This window comes from Odocoileus virginianus, chromosome 10 (genome assembly GCF_023699985.2).
Source record: "Odocoileus virginianus isolate 20LAN1187 ecotype Illinois chromosome 10, Ovbor_1.2, whole genome shotgun sequence".
NCBI lineage: Eukaryota > Metazoa > Chordata > Mammalia > Artiodactyla > Cervidae > Odocoileus > Odocoileus virginianus.
The window spans coordinates 72,122,980-72,135,108 of record NC_069683.1 but is presented as its reverse complement, the minus strand read 5'-3'; the positions used below and the strand labels follow the sequence as shown (position 1 = coordinate 72,135,108).

Sequence of the window (12,129 nt, the reverse complement as noted above, 5' to 3'; positions counted from 1 at the left end):
AAGAATATTGGAGGGGGTTGCCATGCCCTCCTCCAGGGGATCTTCCTAACCCAGGGATAGAACCTAGGTCTACCCTCACTGCAAGCAGATTCTTTAACCATCTGAAACACCAGGAAAGCCCAAGAATACTGGTGTGGGTAGCCTGTCCCTTCTCCAGGAGATCTTCCCAGCCCAGGAATAGGACTGGTGTCTCCTGCATTCCAGACAGATTCTTCACCAGCGGAGCTACTGTGTAGATTCTCAGTTCAGTTCAGTCGCTCAGTCTTGTCCGACTCTTTGCGACCCCATGAATCGCAGCACGCCAGGCCTCCCTGTCCATCACCAACTCCCGGAGTTTACTCAAACCCATGTCTATCAAGTCGGTGATGCCATCCAACCATCTCATCCTCTGTCGTCCCCTTCTCCTCCTGCCCCCAATCCCTCCCAGCACCAGGGTCTTTTCCAACGACTCAACACTTCGCATGAGGTGGCCAAAGTATTGGAGTTTCAGCCTCAGCATCTGTCCTTCCAATGAGCAGCCAAGACTGATCTCCTTTAGGATGGACTGGTTGGATCTCCTTGCAGTCCAAGGGACTCTCAAGAGTCTTCCCCAACACCACGGTTCAAAAGCATCAATTTTTCGGTGCTCAGCTTTCCTCACAGTCCAACTCTCACATCCATACATGACCACTGGAAAAACCATAGCCTTGACCAGATGGACCTCTGTTGGCAAAGTAATGTCTGTGCTTTTTAATATGCTATCTAGGTTGGTCATAACTTGTCTTCCAAGGAGGAAGCGTCTTTTAATTTCATGGCTGCAGTCACCATCTGCAGTAATTTTGGAGCCCAAAAAAATAAAGTCTGACACTGTTTCCACTGTCTCCTCATCTATTTCCCATGAGGTGATGGGATCAGATGCCGTGATCTTAGTTTTCTGAATGCTAAGCTTTAAGCCAACTTTTTCACTCTCCTCTTTCACTTTCATCAAGAGACTTTTTAGTTCCTCTTCACTTTCTGCCATAAGGGTGGTGTCATCTGCATATCTGAGGTTATTGATATTTCTCCCGGCAATCTTGATTCCAGCTTGTGCTTCCTCCAGCCCAGTGTTTCTCAGGATGTACTCTGCATATAAATTAAACAAGCAGGGTGACAATATACAGCCCTGATGTACTCCTTTTCCTATTTGGAACCAGTCTGTTGTTCCATGTCCAGTTCTAACTGTTGCTTCCTGACCTGCATACAGGCTTCTCAAGAGTCAGGTCAGGTGGTCTGATATTCCCATCTCTTTCAGAATTTTCCACAGTTTTTATCTTCTAGGTGGAAGCAATTCTCAAACCCAATGGAACCAAATTTTCCTGAAGTATTTAAAAGAACTTCAGGTAAACAAATGATCTTGATCTTGATCTTTCTTTCCCATGCTCCCAGTTGTTACAAGGACAAGAAAGCAAATTCATAAAGAGAGGGGAAAAAAAAAAAACAAAGAAAACTTTTCTCAAGATTCTTGCAAAATCATATTTTGATCCTCTTTTGACATGACTGATTTCAAACTTGGGTGACTTTTAAAATAAAATTTAATGGATATAGACCTGAATTAAATGGTGCTCTTTATTGTATATACAGTAAATCAAGAATGTTTGAACTCCAAGTTCTTAACAGTTAATCACATATGGTTAAAGGCCTATTTCTCCTGGGTTTATATAGCTAGCTTAAGAACTTTTTAGTTATAGAAAGACTTACATACAACTTCAATTGAGAAATTCATTAAGAAGCCTAGAATGTTGGATAGTGGAATAGTTCCTTGTGAAACATAAGAAACTTGCAGTAATAGGTGCTTGAAGAAAATGGCAATCCTGGTAACATTTATATCTATTTTCTATATCTGGGACATAGGAAATTATGAAGAATAATTAGATAAGATAAATTAATAAAATCTGGAAATGTTTCCTTTGTCCTTTTCTATTATGTGTCTTGAAATTGGGGATAGAGTCTAAGATATTTAATTGAATCAGAAGAGGGTAACAATGAAAAAATAAAAGTGCTATTGATTTTCTTTAGATGATGTTCTCTAAGAGATGCATGCATGTTCCATAAAAATTAAAGCCCAACTAAGGGACCACAGTTTAAGTTCATATAAATAAGACTAAGATAGGCTTGACATTAAGATGTAGGGGAAAGTCTGCAAACTTTGCAAATAAGTTAAAACCATAGTGTTTTTACTTATAACCAGTTTGTTATTATTCAGTCACTCAGTCGTGTCTAACTCATTGTGACCCCATGGACTGCAGCACACCAGGTTTCCCTGTCCTCCACATCTCCTGGAGTTCATTCAAACTCATATCCATTGAGTCAGTGATGCAATCCAACCATCTGATCCTCTGTCGTCCCCTTCTCCTCCTGCCTTCAACCTTTCCCAGCATCAGTTTTTTTTTGTTTTTTCTTTTTCCCTAAGGAGTCAGCTCTTCACATCAGGTGGCCAAAGTACTGGAGCTTTAGCTAAAGCTAAAGCATCGGTCTTTCTAGTGAATATTCAGAGTTGATTTCCTTTAGAATTGACTAAGGTTTGATCCCCTTGCAGTCCAAAGGACTCTCAAGAGTCTTCTCCAACACCACAGTTCTAAGTCATCAGTTCTTCAGTGCTCAGCTTTCTTTATGGTTCAACTCTCATATCCGTACATGACTACTGAGAAAACTATAGCTTTGACTATAAGAGCCTTTGTCAGCAAAGTAATGTCTAGCTTTGTTATAGATTTTCTTCCAATAAATAAGTGTCTCTTCATCAAGAGGCTCTTTAGTTCCTCTTCATTTTCTGCCATAAGAGTGGTGTCATCTTATACTAATCCCAGACTGGGATAAATTCCTTATTCTTATTTGTCACAGTTGAGATGAATAAGATGGTGGAGTAGAAGGATTTGCACTCATCTTCTCCTGTAAAAACACCAAAATTGCATCTAATGCTGAACAACAATCGACTGGAGTATGTTGGATCCCACCAAAAAAAGATACCCCACTCCAAGGGCAAGGAGAAGTCCAGACAAGACAGGAGAAGGGGCACAATCATGTTTAAAATCAAATCACAGACCCACCAGTGACTCTTGGTGGGTGCAAACAATTCGTTCTGTGCAACTGGACCCAGAGAATGGAGAAGTGATCTACACAAGAGACTGAGCCAGACCTGCCTTTGAGTATATGAGGATCTCCTGTGGAGGCACTGTTCAGCAGTAACTTGCCAGGGCACAGGGGCTCTGGCTACAGAAGTACTTCAGTGCAATCTCAAAAACAACAGGATGATCTCTTTCATTTTCAAGGCAAATTATTCAATGTCACAGTTCACAAGGTTATACCCCAAACACTAATGAACAGGAGCTGAATTTGAATGGTTTTATAAAGATGTACAGGACCTTCCATAAATAATACCCCAAACAGATGTCCTTTTCATCGTAAAGACCACAATGAAAAAGTAGGAAGTTAAGAGATACCTGGAGTAACAGGCAAGTTTGGTCTTAGAGTAAAAAAATGAAGCAGGGCAAAACCGAATGGACTTTTGCCAAAAGAATGCACTGGACTGGTCATAACACACACCCTCTTCCAACAGCATGAGAGTTGACTCTACATAAGGACAATACCAGATGGTCAATACTGAAATCAGACTGATTGTATTCTTTGTAGTGGAAGGAGGAGAAGCTCTATACAGTCAGAAAAAAAAAAAAAAAAAAAAAAAAAATCAGGTGTGTCGACTGTGGCTCAGATCATGAACTCCTTATTGCAAAATTCAGAATTAAATTAAAGAAATTAGGGAAACCCAAAAAGCCATTCAGGTATGACCTAAATCAAATCCCTTATGATTATACAGGGACAGTGACAAATAGATTCAAGGGATTAGATATGATAGACAGTGTGCCTGAAGATCTATGGATGGAGGTTCATAACATTGTACAGAAAGTGGGGATTAAAGACATCCCCAAGAAAAAGAAATGCAAAAAGACAAAATGGTTGTGTGAAGAGGCCTTACAAATAGCTGGGGGAGGGGGGCGGGGGGGAAGAAGTGAAAGGTAAAGGAGAAATGGAAAGATACACCCATCTGAATGCAGAGTTCCAAAGAATAGGAAGGAGAGATAAGAAAGCCTTCTTAAGTGATCAGTGCAAAGAAATAGAGGGTAAAAATAGAATAGGAAAGACTAGAGAGCTCTTCAAGAAAATTAGAGATACCAAGGGAACATTTAAAGCAAGATGGGTACAATAAAAGACAGAAACAGTATGGACCTAACAGAAGTAGAAGATATTAAGAAGAGGTGGCAAGGACAGAAGAGCTATGCAGAAAAGATCATAAAGACTAGATAACCACGATGGTGTGATCACTCACCTGGAGTCAGATATTTTGGAGTGTGAAGTCAAGTGGGCCTTAGGAAGCATCACTGCAAAAAAAGCTGGTGGAGGTGATGGAATTCCAGCTGAGCTATTTCAAACCCTAAAAGGATGATGCTGTGAATGTGCTGCCTTCAGTATGCCAGGGAATTTGGAAAACTCAGCACTGACCACAAGACAGAAACATGTCAGTTTTCATTTCAGTCCGAAGGAAGGGCAATGTCAAAGAATGTTCAAACCAGTTCACAATTGCTCTCATTTCACATGCTAGCAAAGTAATGCTCAAAGTTCTTCTAGCTAGGCTTCAACAGGATGTGAACCAAGAACTTCCATATGTTAAAGTGCATTTAGAAAAGGCAGATTTTCTAAATTTCTAAATTAGATTAGAAATTAGATTAGATTAGATAACTAGATTCCAAATTTCTAACATCCTTTGGATCATAGAAAAGTCAAGAGAATTCCAGGAAAACATCTATTTCTGTTTCATTGACTATGCTAAAGCCTTTGACTGTGTAGATCACAACAGACTGGAAAAATCTTTAAGAAATGGGAATATCAGGCAACTTTACCTGCCTCCTGAGAAACCTGTATGCAGGTTAAGAAGAAACAGCTAAAACTGGGCATGGAACAACAGACTGGTTCCAAATTGGGAAAGGAGTATTATAAGGCTGTACATTGTCACCCTGGTTATTAAACTTTTATTCAGAGTATATTATGCAAAATTCAGCATAAGCTGGAATATATGCAAAAATCCAGCACAAGCTGGAATCAAGATTGCAAGGAGAAATATCAGTAACCTCAGATGTGAATATGACACCAGTATTACGGCAGAAAGCAAAGAGGAACTAAAGAGCCTCTTGATGAATGTGAAAGAGGAGAGTTAAAATGTCTGTCTAAAACTCAACATTCAAAAAACCAAGATCATGGCATCTGGTCCCATCACTTCATGACAAATAGATGGTAAAACAATGGAAACAATTAGAGACTTTATTTTCTTGGGCTCCAAAATCACTGAAGATGGTGACTGCAGCCATGAATTTAGATGCTTGCTCATTGAAAGAAAACCATGACAAATCTAGACAGTGTATTGAAAATCAAAGACATTACTTTGCAAAAAAGGTCCATCTAGTCAAGGCTATACTTTTTCCAGTAGTCATGTATCGATGTGAGAGTTTGACCATAAAGAAAGCTGAGCACCTAGAATTGATGTTTTTGAACTGTGGTTGAAGACTCTTGAGAGTCCCTTGAACTGATAGATCAAACCAGTCAATTCTAAAGGAAATCAGACCTGAATACTCAATGGAAGTACTGATGCTGAAACTGAAACTCCAGTAATTTGGCCACCTGATGTGAAGAGTTGACTCATTAGAAGATGGGGAGTACATGTAAATCCATGGCTAATTCATATCAATGTATAACAAAAACTACTGTAATGATGTAAAGTAATTAGCCTCCAACTAATAAAAAATTAAAAAAACAAAAAAAAAACAAAAAAAAAACTGTATTTTAAACATTTAAAAAAAAAAAAAAGAAGACCGGGAAAGATAGAAGACAGGAGTAGCAGTGGATGACAGAGGATGAGATGGTTGGATGGCATCACTGATTCCATGGACTTGAGTTTGAGCAAGCTCCAGGAGATAGTGAAGGACAGGGAAGCCTGGCATGCTGCAGTCCATGGGGTCTCAAATAGTCAGGCATGACTGAGTAACTGAACAACCACAACAATGAATATACAAAATGCCAAGGATCATATGAGATAATATATGTAAGACTGGACTTCCCAGGTATCTCAGTGGTAAACAATCTACCTGTCAATGCAGGAAACACAAGAGACATGGGTGGGTTGATCCCTGTGTTGAAAAGGTCCCCTGGAGTAGAAAATGGTAGTCTACTCTAGTATTCTTTCCCAGAACAATCTATGGACAGAGAAGCCTGATGGTCCACAGAGCATGAGGTCTCAAAGAGTTGAATAGGACTGAGCAAATGAGCATGCATGTAAGTCTATATATATGAGGCAATTAGTAAGTAGTTGATCTTATGAACACAAATTTTCTATATTTGTGTATAAATTTAAGTAGTTTTAGTGTTTAATATGAACACAAAAGGATTAGAGAGTAAAATTCCACAGTTCATCGAAAACCAAGTATTCAGATTCTGTATAACAAATACCAATTATTTTCATGAATGTTTGCATTAGGGTTTATAAAGAAATTCTACCTAGAAAGAATATTCAATTCTAATTCTATATTCATTAGGAACTAAAATTTTATTAACGGAGTAGATTCACTAACCTAGAAAGCTTGTTCTGACTATGTAACTTGCTATAATTTTCCTGGAAGTTATGAGAAACATCATAATTTAACATGTATATTTTCAGTTTGAATTCAATTAAATTCTTTGATTTAAAGCATCTAATAGAAGTATTGCTGGATTGGACCTTAACCTCATGAAAGTTCCACCAAGATTTGGATATATTTGTGGAAAAGGTCAGTTTTCATTTCAATCTCAAAGAAAGGCAATGGCAAAGAATGCTCAAACTACTGCACCAATTGCACTCATCTCACACACTAGTAAAGTAATCCTCAAAATTCTCCAAGCCAGGCTTCAGCAATACATAAACTGTGAACTTCCAGATGTTCAAGCTGGTTTTAGAAAAGGCAGAGGAACCAGAGATCAGATCTCCAACATCCACTGGATCATCAAAAAAGAGAGCTACAGAAAAACATCTATTTCTGCTTTATTGACTATTCCAAAGCCTTCAACTGTATGGATCACAATAAACTGTGGAAAATTCTGAAAGAGATGGGAATACCAGACCACCTGACCTGCCTCTTAAGAAACCTGTATGCAGGTCAGGAAGCGACAGTTAGAACTGGACATGGAACAACAGACTGGTTCCAAATAGGAAAAGGAGTACATCAAGGCTGTATATTGTCACCCTGCTTATTTAACTTATATGCAGAGTACATCATGAGAAACGCGGGGCTGGAGGAAGCACAAGCTGGAATCAAGATTGCCGGGAGAAATATAAAAAACCTCAGATATGCAGATGACACCACCTTTATGGTAGAAAGTGAAGAGGAACTAAAAAGCCTCTTGATGAAAGTGAAAGAGGAGAGTGAAAAAGTTGGTTTAAAGCTCAACATTCAGAAAAAATAAGATCATGGCATCCAGCCCCATCACTTCATGGGAAATAGATGGGGAGACAGTGGAAACAGTGTCAGACTTTATTTTGGGGGGCTCCAAAATCATTGCAGATGGTGATTGTAGCCATGAAATTAGAAGACGCTTCCTCCTTGGAAGGAAAGTTATGACCAAACTAGATAGCATATTAAAAAGCACAGACATTACTTTGTCAAAAATGTCCATCTAGGCAAGGCTGTGGCTTTTCCAGTGGTCATGTATGGATGTGAGAGTTGGACTGTGAAGAAATCTGAGCACCGAAAAATTAATGTTTTTGAACTGTGGTGTTGGAGAAGGCCCTTGAGAGTCCCTTGAAGTTCAAGGACATCCAACCAGTCCATCCTAAAGGAAATCAGTCCTGGGTGTTCATTGGAAGGACTGAGGCTGAGGCTGAAACTCCAATACTTTGGCCACTTCATGCAAAGAGTTGACTCGTTGGAAAAGACCCTGATGCTGGGAAAGATTGAGGGCAGGAGGAGAAGGGGATGACAGAGGATGAGATGGTTGGATGGCATCACCGACTCGATAGACATGGGTTTGAGTAAACTCCGGGAGTTGGTGATGGACAGGGAGGCCTGGCAGTGCTGCGATTCATGGGGTCGCAAAGAGTCAGACTCGACTGAGCGACTGAACTGAACTGACCTGTTGTAAGTACTATTAATTTGGTATATAGCTTGGAGTTACTAAGTGAGTTTCTTATTTCATGCTTTCCTGTTCCTTTGATTCTCATGCAAAATTAAGTGGATTTTTCGTGCAAGTTGGCCCACTCTCAGTCTTTATGTACGAACTAATCTGTTAATCTGCTTCAATTAATCTTAATTTATACTTTACTGAAAAAAAGAGTTTCAGAGATTTGGAACTCCAATCTAAGATACTGGCTTTCAGTTTGGTGCTAAAAATTATACTTTTGCATCCGTTCATAAAATTTCATAAAAATATGAATTATCTATATTATTTATTCACCTATCAGTGAGTACTTATGTTGTTTCCTTGCACTGGCTACTGTATAACAATCATGTACAATAATGCTGCAGTGAACACGGCTATGTAGATATCTCTTTGAGATAGTGATTTAATTCCCTTCAGATATACACCCAAAAGTGGCATTAATGTATCATATGGTAGTGCCATTTTAATTTTTTGAGGCGCCTCTATATTGTTATCTATAGTGGCTATACCAATTTGTATCCTCCATCCCCCTCACAAAGTTTGAGCTTTCCTTTTTCTCCACATCTTTTACAGTTTTACTTTTTACACAGTTATCACTTGTCTTATTGATATTAGTCATTCTAACAGGTGTGAAGTGATATCACATTGTGGTTTTGATTTGCCTTTCCCAGATTGATTGATTCTCTAATGTTGAGCATCTTTTCATATATCAGTTTGTCTTTAGAGAAATGCCTATTCAAGTCTTTTCTTTTTCTTTTTTCTATTTTTTTTTACAGTGGTGTGTTGTTTTCTGCCATACAACAACACAAAGTATACATATGTATACGTCTATGTATACCATAAGTATACATACGTCCCTCCTTCCCAAACCTCCTTCCCCTCCCCACATCTCATTGCTCCAGGTCATCACAGAGTGCCAGATTGGACTTCCTGTGCTACACAGCAACTTCTCAACAGCTAGCCACTTAATACATGATAGTGTATATATGTTGATGCTCCTTTCTCTCTCTCTCTCTCTCTTTTTTCCCCCACACTCCACAACTTGAGGCATCCCCATTTGCAGTGCAGAAATCATGCCTGAGGCCCTGAGGTGGTAGTACTGAATCCGAACTGCTGGAGTGACAAAATATGTCAGGACCCGGGGAATATTAATCCAAGTGAGGTATCTCAGAGATTCACATCTCAACACAAAGACTCAGCTCTACCCAACTGCCTGCAAATCTCACTGCTGGAAACCTCAGGCCAAACAACTAGTAAGACAGGAACACAATCTTATTCATACAAAAAAATGAAGGGACAAAAGTATATGTTACAGATGGAGGAGCAAGGTAAAAACTTCTAAGACCGAATTAATGAAAAGAAAATAGGCAACCTATCTGAAAAAGAACTGAGAGCAATGATAATAAAGACGTTTCAAGATATCAGAAAAGAATGGTGAAAATTCAATAAACATGCAAAAGGACAGGAACCCTTCGAGTTGAATTTAGTGACCTATGATCTTGAATGATGTTGAATGTCCCAATCTTGTCCCTGATCTAGGAAATTTTCAACCATTATTTTTTTAAGCAACTTTTCAGTTCCTATTTTCTTCTCTTCTTCCAGAACTCCCATAATGCATAGATTGTTTATCTTATGGTATCTCTTAAGTCTTGTAGGTTTTCTTCATTTTCTTTCTTTCCTCCTTTTTTTTTTTTTTTTTTTAATGTTACTCCAATTGGATATTTACATGTAGTGTGTCTTTAAGCTCACTGATTCTTTCTATTGTTGGTTCAGCCTGCTGGTGAAACTTTCTATTGAGTCCTCCAGTGAGTCATTATATTTTTGAACTCCAAGGTTCCTATTTAGTTCTTTTTATATTTTCTATTTCTATTTGTTGCTGTTGTTGTTGAACTTCCCATTTCTTGGTATTGCTTTCCTGATTTCTTTAAATTGCTTATCTGTCCTCTCCTGTGGTTGAGAACGTTTAGACAATTATTTTGCATTCTTTGTGAGGCAATTCATGGATCATCATTTCCTTGAGGTCAATTATGGGGTATTTACTGTGTTCCTTTTGTGCTGTAATGTTTCCCGGATTCTTTGTGATCCATGAAATCTTGTGTAGGTGTCTGTACATTATAAACACATAATTCCTTTACTAGGCTTTATGGAATGACTTAAGTAATGAAGCTGATTATCTGGGTCATGAAGATCTTTCTTTGTACAGTTCCTCTGTGTATTCTTGCCACCTCTTCTTAATAGAGTTCTAGAAAAAACATCTATTTTTGCTTTATTGACTATGACAAAGCCTTTGACTGTGTGGATCACAACAAAATGTGGAAAATTCTTCAAGAGATGGGAATGCCAGACCACCTGATCTGCCTCTTGAGAAATCTGTATGCACGTCAGGAAGCAACAGTTAGAACTGGACATGCAACAACAGACTGTTTCCAAATAGGAAAAGGAGTACACCAAGGCTGTAAATTGTCACTGTGCTTATTGAACTTATATGCAGAGTACATCATGAGAACGCTGGGCTGGATGAAGCACAAGCTGGAATCAAGATTGCTGGGAGAAATGTCAATAACTTCCACTATGCAGATGACATCACATTTATGGCAGACAGTGAAGAAGAACTAAAGAGTCACTCAATGAAACATAAGAGGAGAGTGAAAAAATTGGCTTAAAGCTCAACATACAGAAAACTAAAATCAGGGCACCTGGTCTCATCACTTCAGGGCAAATAGATGGGGAAACAATGGAAACAGTGACAGACTTTATTTTTTGGGGCTCCAAAATCACTGCAGATGGTGACTGCAACCATGAAATTAAAAAATGCTTGCTCCTTGGAAGAAAAGCTATGACCGACCTACACAAGATATTAAAAAGCAGAGACATTACTTTGCCAACAAAGGTCCATCTAGTCAAGGCTATGGTTCTTCCAGTAGTTCATGTATGGATGTGAGTGTTGAAGTATAAAGAAAACTGAGTGCTGAAGAATTGATGCTTTTGAACTGTGGTGTTGGAGAAGACTCTTGAGAGTCCCTTGGACTGCAAGGAGATCCAATCAGTCCATCCTAAAGAAGATCAGTCCTGGGTGTTGAAGCTGAAACTCCAATATTTGGCCACCTGATGTGAAGGGCTGACTCAATGTTGGGAAAGATTGAAGGATGGAGGAGAAGGGGACAACAGAGGATGAGATTGTTAGATGGCATCACCGACTCAATGGAGATAAATTTGTGTAGACCCTGGGAGTTGGTGATGGACAGGGAAACGTGGCATGCTGCAGTCCATGGGGTCGCAAAGAGTCATAAACGACTGAGAGACTGAACTGAACTGAACTGCTTTACAATATTTTGTTGGCTTCTGCCACACAACAGCGTGAATCAACTATAATATATCCCCTCCTCTTGAGCCTTCCTCCCATCCACCCCTCTCCACCATCACTCTAGGTCATCACAGAGTGCCAGTCTGATCTCCCTGTGTTACAGCAGTTTCCTGCAAGCTATCTATTTTACACATAGTATCTATATCTATATATATATATATCTATAATTGTTTTTAAAATGTATGCTTCATATTATAGAATTAGTAATAATTCTGTAAGTCTTTGCTGTATATGTTACTAAGGTGTTGTGGTCTAAACTAGTAATTTCATCCAAACTTATGTTTGGCATAACCCTTGATATATTTTGGCCTTCCTATGAGTTATCAATCCTAATAATGCAGAAATTTTATTGTCTCACAAACTTTCCCTGATTTCCTTAGGCTGAATTAGAGGCCCCTCCTCTTTTGTTCTTCCTTACTCTATGCATTTTTTAAAACACTGAACTTTTTAAGCTATATTTGTTATAATTATTTTTCATATTGTCTATCCCTAGCAATAACCATGAGATTCCTGGGAGTCTTAGTCATCTTATATTCCCCAGTGGATATTTTGTTGAGTGAACAAGTGAATAA

General features: G+C 38.8%; 1 protein-coding gene across 7 annotated transcripts in view; it reads right to left on the bottom strand.

Moving 5' to 3' along the window:
* GRIA4 (glutamate ionotropic receptor AMPA type subunit 4) overlaps positions 1-12,129 on the bottom strand; it is a 639,355-nt gene that overhangs the window by 411,749 nt on the left and 215,477 nt on the right. The gene's annotated exons all lie outside the window — the stretch shown is intronic.